This window comes from Dama dama, chromosome 20 (genome assembly GCF_033118175.1).
Source record: "Dama dama isolate Ldn47 chromosome 20, ASM3311817v1, whole genome shotgun sequence".
Classification (NCBI taxonomy): Eukaryota; Metazoa; Chordata; class Mammalia; order Artiodactyla; family Cervidae; genus Dama; species Dama dama.
Window position 1 is genome coordinate 48,511,941 of NC_083700.1, and position 11,760 is coordinate 48,523,700.

The window sequence follows — 11,760 nt, forward strand, 5'->3', positions numbered from 1 at the left end:
GGTTGGAGAGCCAAATGGAGCAAGGTGATTCTACCCAGAAGGTTCTCCCAGAGCAGTGGGGAGGAGGAAGAGTGTTGCTTCCTTTTTACCATGTGACTGGCTGCAGATCCATGGGTCGGGTGACGCCATCGGTGTGAGGACATAGCCATCTCTCCCCTCCCCTCTCCTCCTCCCTGAGCCTCTTCATAATTCCAAAGGAGCCAGAAGCAGTCAAGCCAGTCAAGCTCTCTGAGACTCAGCATGCCTCCCAGGATCTTCTCTGCCACATGGAAGAAGAGGGAATATGTCTTAGTTTGATGATTTGCTTCTAGTCCATTTAAAGGTCAACTGCCAAAAGTGGAAAGGGGATGCACAGTAAAGACTAGATCTAAACGTTGTTAAGGTAGAAAACTGGTACTTGAAAGTCTGCATTTCTGCATTCAGGGGTGGAAATAGAAATTTACCTTTGGGGCACCCTAGTCATTTTTTGAGGAGACAATTAGGTGCCACTTCCTCCATTATACTGGTCAATATAGCAGCAGGTGGCCTTGTTTTCCCCTTTTGGAATATCTAGGGAGTGAATTCTATTCATTGCTGTTTGTATAGCACCTAGAGCTGTGCTTGGTGCAAAAGCAGGTAAAGAATTGTAGGAATGAATGAATGCTTAATCAAAGGAGGTAATTCTCTTCTGCTTCTAAGATGAATGTGGGGGCTGGGAAACATGTTTTGAAAACTCTACATGGGAGTTTGACATGCACTTTTTAATAGAAGCAATTTGATATATAGTGATTAGGAGGTGTACTGAAATAGCACTCTTTGCACCACAGTTGCGGTAGGCACTTATGGCTTGACCTGAGGCCCTTGTTCAGTTGGTCACGCTGTTTCCATTGAAAAGGCATCTGAGTCCTAAAAACTGGCTGATAAGTGACCATGGAAATACACACCAATCTTAGTTGAAATCTGCCTGAAAATTCAGTTCAGCTGTGGCTGTTTAGCAATCTGTCCACAAATAAGGCATTGCTAGGAAACCCGATGGCTTTTATTCTTGCAGTTGGTCCCTGCAGGAAGCATTGGTATAGTATCAGAAATGTGAACTTGGACTTTTTAGACCTCCTTGCAGCTATGACATCTCCTTAAGTGGCCCACATGGACCAGGGAAAGTCCTTCCACGTATGTTAATATCTTAGATGCTCTGGCTTAGCAGCACATGACCCAGAAACAGAGTGGCCTCTAGTGGTCACGACTTTCAAGGAGATGCAGATAAACCAGAGAAAAATCAGGATAACATCATGGAAGATCATAAGGTTGGACATGAGGCTGGTCAATCAGTTCTAGGAGATGGCTGGCCTGTCACACGTAGCAAATAGCATTGTTGCATAGTGATGCAGATTTGAAGGGATATTCTCCATGTAGGTTCATTCAGGTACCCTGGTACCCCAACCTGCTGTCCTGGAGATTGGGGTTTGTGAGAAGCAGGTAGTCTCAGATGGCACCTGTGTTGAGGTCACAGATACCCAGGCAGAAACCTGACACCTTGTTCTTCTACTTGAAGACCCTAGGACCTCAGGGGAAGTTGGAGAGTCTAAGGCTTTCTAACTGTGAGACAATGCCTCCCTGCTGATGGAGAAGCCTGTATCAGTTTGGAGAGAGTTCCAGACTGACTGCTCACAGGGGTTCTTCCTGGAACATGAAGAAGGGGTTGGCAGGTCTTGGCAGGGTATAAGGATAGTGTTATAACACACCAAGCAAGACAAAAGTTTTAAATAGTTGAAGACATTATTATTATTATTTAATGTATTTATTTTTAATTGGAGGATAGTCGCTTTATAATATTGTGTTGGTTTCTGCCATACGCCAACATGAAGCAGCATTAGGTATACATATATACCCTCTTTCTTGAACCTCCCTTCCACTTCCACCCCATGCCACCCCTTTAGGTTGTCACAGAGCCCTGGTTTTACTTCCTTGAGTCATATGACAAATCCCCACTGGTTATCTATTTTATGTATGGCAGTGTATATGTTTCCATGATACTCTCTCTGTCCATCCCAGCCTAGGAGAGGTTATTTGATCTCCACCGGGATGTGGGGAATCAAAGTAGGATGAGGGGCCTCTTGAATAAAGGTGGTATCTGTGGTCACCGTGTCCCCCATCAGGGGCTCCTCTGCTAGCATCCAGTTGCAGTGACATTCGTAGCCTCATGGGTGGGTGGGGAGAAAGCCATGAAGGGCATTAACCAGCCTGAGCAGAAACATGACATTGTGTTAGCTTCATTTTCAGGTGACCCTGCTCAAGCAGTGGCAAAGATAAGTCCTGGTAGTGCCAAGTTCACATGCCACCAGCTTGTTACCAAAGTGGGGAAGAATTTTTCTCCTTCTCATGAGAACCAGTGACAGTTCCAAGGCTGAGGATGCTCCTTGGCCCACATGTGTCAGGTAGTATGACTGTGACTTTGATCAGCTAGGCCTGGGGCAGGTAATCTCTCTTCAGTCCTTGGCCTGAGATTGAGGGAGAGGTGGTTGTCTAAGAAAAGGGCATGAATTCCAAGCAGCAAAAATGTCATATTTCCACACTCCCTGACTTGAAATACTTGACTGGGTATAAGTCAAAGCCAGAATTTAAATGAAGAACTGGTCACCTAGGGACTTCATGCAGCTGCAGTGTGCCTAGAAAGTGAAGGGGTTTTCCTGATCTGCTCTAGAACATTTCTTAAGAAATAAAATATGCTCAAGCACTTGGCCTTGGAAAAAATTCACGTGACTAACAAACAAATGGACTGGAAGCTGGGGGAAGGGTAGGCAGGAAGCTAAGAAAGAAAGCTCATATCCTTTAAACAAATAGGCAACACTACTGAGAATAAAGGAGGAAATGAAGCAAGAGTTGAAATAATGAAGTGGTTTATTTTTTTGGCAAAAAATGATGCAACATCTGCGTTGATATATAACCTAAAGAAAACCCCAGTAATTTCCGTTATTGTGATATAATTAGATGACAGTGACATTTTTTTATTTCTACCTTGTCAGTTTTTTCTAAGCTATGAGTTAATCTAATCTGGCAATCACTTTCCTCAGGTAAAGTCCCTCTCATTCTTCAGTGGTACCTCTTTGAAAGTACCATTCATGTACCTTTTTTTCAGATTGACGCAGGGTGAGATCCTTTTTCTTTCTTGTCGGCTTTTCTGCTTCTATACATATCCCTAAGATAGCACTTGTCATGTTGCACTGTAATTTTTCATTTGTTCAAAAAGTTCTGTTAGGCAAGATGGATTTGAGGTACGTCATTTGACTTCTCTGAACGTCAAAGGGGAATAAAAGTTCCTTCCACAAGGAAGTGCCATGAGAATTCAATTCAAGGAACTGATGCAGGAACAGCATACTAAGTTGCTTCAGTTGTGTCTGACTCTGTGCAACCCCATAGACTGTGGCCCACCAGGCCATGGAGAATTCTCCATGGAGAATTCCATGGACAGAAGGGCCTGGCAGACTACAGTCCATGGGGTCACAAAAGAGTCAGACACGACTGAGCAACTGACACACACACAGAGACCAAGAAAAGGTAAGGAGAAGGTCTAACACCATAAATGTGGTATTTTTGGTAGGGGCTGGAATACAGGCTGACTCTCGGGGTTATTCCACACAGCTCCTGCTGTTGTCTGGGTCAGCCTTTTGTCCTCTCCATCTTCCTTAGCAATGCCAGGCATCCACATGGCTTGATAAACCTCAGCTGACCTCTGCCTCTGAGAGAATAGAACCTTTCCTATCCATGCCTAGCTGGAGACTGAGGAAAACTTAGGTAGTTGGTGGGAGTTTTTGATTGTCTCCTGTGAAAAACAGAAGACAGCCATTAAGGAGTAACATGGTCCTGGCCTTAATGTGGTTTGTTCTATGGGATTAATTCCTATTTGCACCTATAAGGAGGATCACTAATTACAAGTGATGAAGCAGTTAAAGAAATACAGTACATGTCCTTCCTGAACATAGGTTTGGGCTGAACAGCCTACAAGCATTACTGCCTTCCTTGGGAAATGGGCTTGCATTTAGGTGACCTAAGATTCCAAATAGGATATCTGCAGCTCCTTCTGGAGGGAGTATCAGAAAAAAAAAAAAAAAACAAACATTCCTGTGTGTGGGTGGATTTGGCTCCTCAGAAGTGAGTGAAAACTAATATAGAGACTTACAGGAAAAGTTTAAAAGGGGATTTGGAATAGAATTGAGAAAAAAGAGCCACAGTGGGTGTTGTAATATCTGTAATATACTTTTAAATATTTCATCACAGGCAGTGTATTCTCATGTTTGTAGGTTACATTATACTGTAGGTGTAACCAGTTGTCCTATTTGGGAATTCACACACTAGGGTGGCAAGTCAGCATTCTAATTAGGAGAACTGTATTCCAGAATCAGCTTCTATAAGAGCTTTCATGATCTTTATCTCTAATCAACAGCAGAGGCTTTACCAGTTGGCATAGAAATAGATTTCCATTGTTGAAAGCAGTGGCTTTCTAATTGACATCATAATGCAACATTTATATCATTTTAATATGTTATGAACCGAATATTTGTGTTCCTCTAAAATTCATTAATTGAAACCCTAACCCCCAGTGTGGGGCCCTCATGGTGGGATTAATGCACTTATGAAAGAGGAAGGCATGGGATCTGTCTCTCTTTGTGCACGTACCAAGGAAAGACCATTTGAGGGCCCTCAAACTAGGAAGAAGGCCCTCACCATGAATCTGACCATGTTTCAACAGTTGAAAATGGGGTTTCAAAAGCGAGATTGCTAATTGTAAAGATAAATGGATTGTCTAAAATATTAGGATAGCTCTCTGCTCTTGCTTGAGAGTGTAGAGAACTAGATAGTCCCGTAGCTCTTAGTGAGGAAATCCTGTATCTGAATTTGACTTCTGATGATTCTGGTTGTTTAATGCTTATCGTAAAATTAATTGAATTTTGCTCCTAGAATATTGTCACATTTTCTGACATGATGCGGTGACGTCCGGAGTTGTAGCCTTCATGCCTTAACTATGAAGGAAAGCCAGCATGGTGAATGTATTAGTTATATAATGCTCCTTAAAAAATTACCCCAAAGTTTAGTGGCTTAAAACAACAATCATTTATTATCTTCCGATGGTTTCTGTGAGCCTGGAATTTGGGAAAGGTTCTAGCTTGGGTGTTTCTCATGACGCTGCAATTAATGTTTACTAGAGCTGTAATTATCTAAAGTCTTGCATGGAACTGGAGGTCCTACTTCCAAGATGTCTCACTCATATGCCTGGAGTCAGTATTTCCTGCTGCAAGGAGGGCTCAGTTCCTTCCCATGTCAGCCTCTCCATATGGCCAAGACTTCCTCACAAGCATCCTGAAAGAGAGAGTGCCAAGGGGAAGCTAATCCTCTCTGTGACCTAGCTTCATATAGCATCACTTCTGCCTTACTCTGTGGATTGGGATGGCCACAGTCCCCTGACTAGACCTGAAAGGAAAGGACATAGACTCCACATCTCATCAGAAGGGACATCAGTCACATTGTATGAGGAGCATGTGCCATGGAAGAAATATATAGATGTGGCCACCTTTGTGGAATACAATCAACTGCACAGTCTTAGTCTACTTCTGCTGCCATAACAAATACCATAGGCTGAGTGACTTAAATAGTAAATGTTTTTTATTTTTCTCACAGTTCTAGAGGATTGAAGTTCAAGATCATGGAGCCAACATGGTCAGATTCATGGTGAGGGCCCTCTTCCTAGTTTGAGGGCCCTCAAATGGTCTTTCCTTGGTACGTGCATAAAGAGAGAAAGATCCCATGCCTTTCTCTCTTTTCATAAGGGCATTAATCCCATCATGAGGGCCCCACACTGGGGGTTAGGGTTTCAATTACCGAATTTTAGGGGAACACAAACATTCAGTTCATAACATATTAAAATAATATAAATATTTGGAGAAGGCAATGGTACCCCACTCCAGTATTCTTGCCTGGAAAATCCCATGGACGGAGGAGCATGGTAGGCTGCGGTCCATGGGGTTGCTAAGAGTAGGACACGACTGAGTGACTTGACTTTCACTTTCATGCATTGGAGAAGGAAATGGCAACCCACTCCAGTGTTCTTGCCTGGAGAATCCCAAGGACGGGGGAGCCTGATGGGCTGCTGTCTATGGGGTCACACAGAGTTGGATACGACTGAAGTGACTTAGCAGCAGCATAAATATTACATTAATATTTACGTAAATAATATAAGGGGCTTTCCTTGTGGCTCAGATGGTAAAGAATCTGCCCACAATGCAGGAGACCTGAGTTCGATCCCTGGGTTGGGAAGATCCCCTGGAGAAGGGAAAGGCTACCCACTCCAGTATTCTTGCCTGGAGAGTTCCATGGGCAGAGGAGCCTGGTGGGCTACAGTCTATAATATAAAGAGAAAAAAATAGAAAAAAACCTAGGTCCTTGATACCATAATTGTGCTGCTTAAATAACGAATCTTACAAACATTGCTGAATGTCTTATTTCATAAGAGAGTACATTTTCTTTACTGATTTATTCCATTATTGTAGCTGAGAGTATATTACTTGGTATAAAAGTGAGAGTAAAAGAACTGGGTATAAATTCTCCTGAAGTCACTTAGATAATTCAACCAAAGCATTTAATTACATTCATTTATTCAACAGATACTTATTAATGGCCTTCAATGTGCCAGGGAGGTATGATGTAAGACACTAGGGAGGCAATATAGTGAGTAAAAGAGAAATACCTGTCATCGTGGAGCTAAGAGTCTACTATGTGTTCTGTGGGTCTCTGTGTGTGAGAGTGATGGTGGTATGTGGTGGCAAGTGAGACACCAGATAAATAATTAAAATGATGTAAGTGGTGAGGAGTACAACAGAGAAAAATAATGCAGAGAGGGATAGAGTGGCAGGAGAAGTCCTCACACAAAAAGTGACATTTGAGTAAAGACTTGGAGGAGGTGAGGGGTGAAGTATGTGTAAAGGCCCATGTGGAAACACACGTGTGTGTATGAGGAGCATCAAGGAGCCAGTGGGGCCCAGGGGACTGAGGACCATAGAAAATGAGGATGGAAAGTTTATAGAGATGGGAGCAAGCTGTATCACGATATGGGAAGCCATCTGAGCTTAAAGAGAATGAAAGTGTTAGTCTCTCAGTCGCATCCAACTCTGTGCGACTGTAGTCTGCCAGGCTCCTCTGTCCATGGAATTCTCCAGGCAAGAATACTGGAGGTTGAGGGTTGATGTGATCTGACTTACATTTTAATAGGATCACTTTGGCTGCTGTGTTGATGATTAGATTGAAGAGGAGCAAGGTAGAAGCAAGGTGACTAGTTGGGTAGCTATTGAAATAACTCATATGAGGAATAATGATGAAAATTTGGCAGCAGTGGAGGTGGTAAGAAGAAGTCAGATTCTAGACATGTTTTGTTAGAATTTTCTGACAGATTGGAAGTGGGCTATGAGAGAAAGAGAGGGGGCACAGGTGACTTCAATGTTTTGGGACTGGGCAGCTCTAAGAACAGTGCTTTTTTTTTTTTTTTTTTGGTTTCTACTACTGTATAACCAGCCTGTCGAATTGGCATAAACAATAGCAACATTTATTGGCTCCCAAATCCGCAGTCTTAGCTGCACTCTGAGGAAACAGCTGGTCTTTTTCTCCCTTGAGTCAGCCAAGGCAGCTCAAGTTTAGGGGCTGAAGTCATCTGAAAGGTTGCTTGCTCACATGTGTAGAGACATGCTGATTGTGGGCCAAGGTTGGCTTTGTGTGGCCTTTCCATTTGGCTCCATGGCTTCCTCACAACATAGTACCTGGGTTGTATGAACTTTAAATTGGCATTTGCCAAGAGCATTGCCAGTGACCAAACAAAAAGGGCATTTGCCATCTGCCTCTGCAGAGGTTGAAACCTGTGCTGTTGCAGCTGTTGACCTTCAACTCCCCCTGAGGGAGTTCAGGGCGGAGTGAGGCACTATGTGCTCTAGGGAATCTGATGGGACAGGTCTTCAGATGGTTGGATGTTGTCAGGAACTGATTTCATGATTACAATCCTTCAGTTCAGTTCAGTCGCTCAGTGTGCTGACTCTTCTGCTACCTCATGGACTGCAACATGCCAGGCTTCCCTGTCCATTACCAGCTCCCAGAGCTTGCTCAAACTCATGTCCATTGAGTTGGTGATGCCATCCAATCATCTCATCCTCTGTCGTCCCTTTCTCCTCCTGCCTTCAAACTCTCCCAGCATCAGGGTCTTTTCTAATGAGTTGCCTCTTTGCATCAAGTGGCAAAGTGTTGGAGCTTCAGCTTCAACATCAGTCCTTCCAGTGAATATTCAGGACTGATTTCCTTTAGGATAGACTGGTTTGATCTCCTTGCAGTCCAAGGGACTCTTCCTTCAAGAGTCTTCTCCAACACCACAGTTCAAAAGCATCAATTCTTTGGTGCTCAGCTTTTTTTATGGTCCAACTCTCACATGCATACATGACTACTGGAAAAACCATAGCTTTGATAGACCTTTGTTGGCAAATTAAAGCCTCTGCTTTTTAATATGCTATCTAGGTTTGTTATAGCTTTTCTCCTAAGGAGCAAGCATCTTTTAATTTCACAGCTGTAGTCACCATCTGCAGAGATTCTGGAGCCCAAGAAAATAAAGTCTGTCACTGTTTCCATTGTTTCCCCATCTATTTGCATGAAGTGATGGGACTGGATGCCATGATCTTAGTTTTTTGTATGTTGAGTTTTAAGCCAACTTAAAGATGAAATTCCAATGCTTGTATCTCATCATATCTAGAAAAGCACTAAATACCTTTGTGATGACATCAGATCCTCATGACCTTTTGCAAAAAACCTTTTTTCTGGCAAGGTTTTTTTTGCAAAAAACCTTTTGTAAAATGAGTGCTTAATTGTATTGAACTCCCCCTTCACCAGAATCTTATATATTGACCTTCCCCCACTGCCTCTTTGGAGCAGTCTGTCAGTGCTGTATAAGGTGCTGCCTCCCGGTCTGCAACCCTCATTTTGCCCCAAATAAAACTTAACTTGCAGCTCTCAAGTTGTGTATTTTTTTTAGTCAACAGTTGCAAAGATTCAAGGGTGAGAGGCCCCAGAAAAAGAGCCAGGTAGAAGCTGTATCAACTTTTATGAATTCCCCATGAAAGTCTGTGTCACTTCTGCCACATTTATAGCATCAAGGCAGTTACAAAGTTCTGCCAAGAGTCAGAGAGTAGGAAACAGTCTCCATCTCTTGATGGGAGAGTAGTAAGAACACACTGTTGTTGGTTAGTGTCTGACTCTTTTGTGGCCCCATGGACTGTAGCCTACCTGGCTCCTCTGTAAATGAGACTTCCCCGGTAAGAATACTGGAGTGGGTTGCTACTTTACCACTGAACCACCAAGGAAGCTGTCACCAATGTATCAGTTCAGTTCAGTTCAGTCGCTCAGTTGTGTCTGACTCTTTGCGACACCATGAACCGCAGCATGCCAGGCCTCCCTGTCCATCACCAACTCCCAGAGTCCACCCAAACCTATGCCATTGAGTCTGTGATGCCATCCAGCCATCTCATCCTCTGTCGTCCCCTTCTCCTCCTGCCCTCAATCTTTCCCAGCATCAGGGTCTTTTCAAATGAGTCAGCTCTTCGCATCAGGTGGCCAAAATATTGGAGTTTCAGCTTCAACATCAGTCCTTCCAATGAATACTCAGGACTGATTTCCTTTAGGATGGACTGGTTGGATCTCCATGCAGTCCAAGGGACTCTCAAGAGTCTTCTTCAACACCACAGTTGAAAAACATCAATTTTTGTGCATTTAACTTTCTTTATAGTCCAACTCTCACATCCATACATGACCACTGGAAAAACCATAGCCTTGACTAGACGGACCTTTGTTGACAAAATAATGTCTCTGCTTTTCAATATGCTGTCTAGGTTGGTCATAACTTTCCTTCCAAATAGTTAATATTTAAAATCAGAAAGACAGATTCTGTGACCAAAGAAGTGAATGTAAACAGAAAAGAATGTGACCCAAGAATTGAGTTCTAGGGCCCTAGACATTTAGCAGTAAAGGAAACATGGGGCAAATGAGACTGATAAGGAGAGGCCAGGATGGAGCGTGGTATCCTGGAAGCCAGGTGAGAAAAATGCCAGAGGAGGAGTCACCGGCCGGAGTTTTCAGTTTTGTAGATTGTGATTCTGTGATGGGAAACACCTGAACAGGTATTTGTGTTTCTAACTCAGGCTCTTAGCTCCATCAGTACAAATTCTTCTCTCTTCTGCTGGATCAGATAGCTTCTGGAGGACAAAGATGTTAGCTTGGTCATCTCTGGACCCTCTAAGGTCCCATCATGATGTTTTCCACAAAACTGATACTTACTAAGTGAGGGTGGACACACATTAGCAACGAAGGGGTACCATGTAAGTTAAATTCCCTTAAAAGAGCACTTGTAAGCTTGAGAAGCTTCCCTGGTGGCACAATGGTAAAGAATTTGCCTGCCAATGCAGGAAATGTGGGTTCAGTCCCTGGGTCAGGAAGATACCCTGGAGAAGGAAGAAATCCCATGGACAGAGTCTAGTGAGCTACATATGGTCCATGGGGTTGCAAAAGAGTCAGACACAACTTAGTAAACAACAACAACAAAGGAATTTCTCATTATTTGTGGTAGTTATGTTCTATAAAGTTGTTGTAAACTTTGAATTAGTGAACACTGAACCATCACTCCCGGTAGAATATAGTGCTAGATTTCTGTGAGCCTCTGATCATAAGTTTTGTCATCTGAAGACCATTATTGAGTACATACTATTGGTTCATTAAGTTCACAGTCAGCACCAAAACTCAGGCCTGAAGGAAGCTTATCTAACATTTTCTCCATCACAGCCTGTGTTGTGAATAGGAACACTGGACAGCACTTCAGCACATGCTTGGAAATCATCTTAAACAAGGAAATCTAATCACCAAAAAAATGCACGAAAACGTGAGGAACGTGACACTAACTAGCCTGAAAAGAATTCTTGTTTATAGTAAGAGGGCTGAACCAGGGTAGAAAGGCCCTCTGTTCTGTGGTCCTCTCCTTCTCAGACCTTAGCCAGAAGCTCTTGCACTGGGTGACTCAGCATTTCTGCTGCTCTGCCCCTGTCTGCTAACGACCATGGGAGGACAGTGTGCATTCATTTTGTCATCATGAATAAATTTTAGAAAGTACACATATTTGAAAATACAGAATCTGAACCATGAGGATGACTGTATTTAACTTGTCTTAAGCTGAATGTAAAGGTCAAAGAAGAACGGTTTTTATAGCTTTATCTCTGTACATCCATATGGAAGGGGCCCTAACTTCAGTATTTTTTAAAAATTTAAAGATGCCATCAATACTTTGCAGCTTAACAATTTGCAAAAATAACTCTGAAATTATAGTTTGCTTTCATCTCATTGGTTTGAAATCATATTTTATTGCTTTAAAAATGCGTTACTATTTCTGAGTGTGTCTTCTTTGGTTAGCACATTCTTCTTATAGTCCCATAAATTAGTTGCTCTGAGCAGACTTTTCTATTTGGACACTGAGGTCATTGAACAGAATAGAAGCTGGGGTACCCCTTTAACACTCTTGGGGAAGGTAAGCTCCTGCAGTGTGTTTCAGTGTCTGATTTTACTCTAGGCCACAGGTGAGGCTGCCTAGAATCCTGCCACTGTACAAAAGCTCTCAATACTGGGTTGGTGGCAATTTGCAGAAATTCCCTGGAAGTTTTAAAAAGCCCCAAAATGGGTCAGGTGGGTGGAAATTGGGAAAAGCACAAACTAAATAAT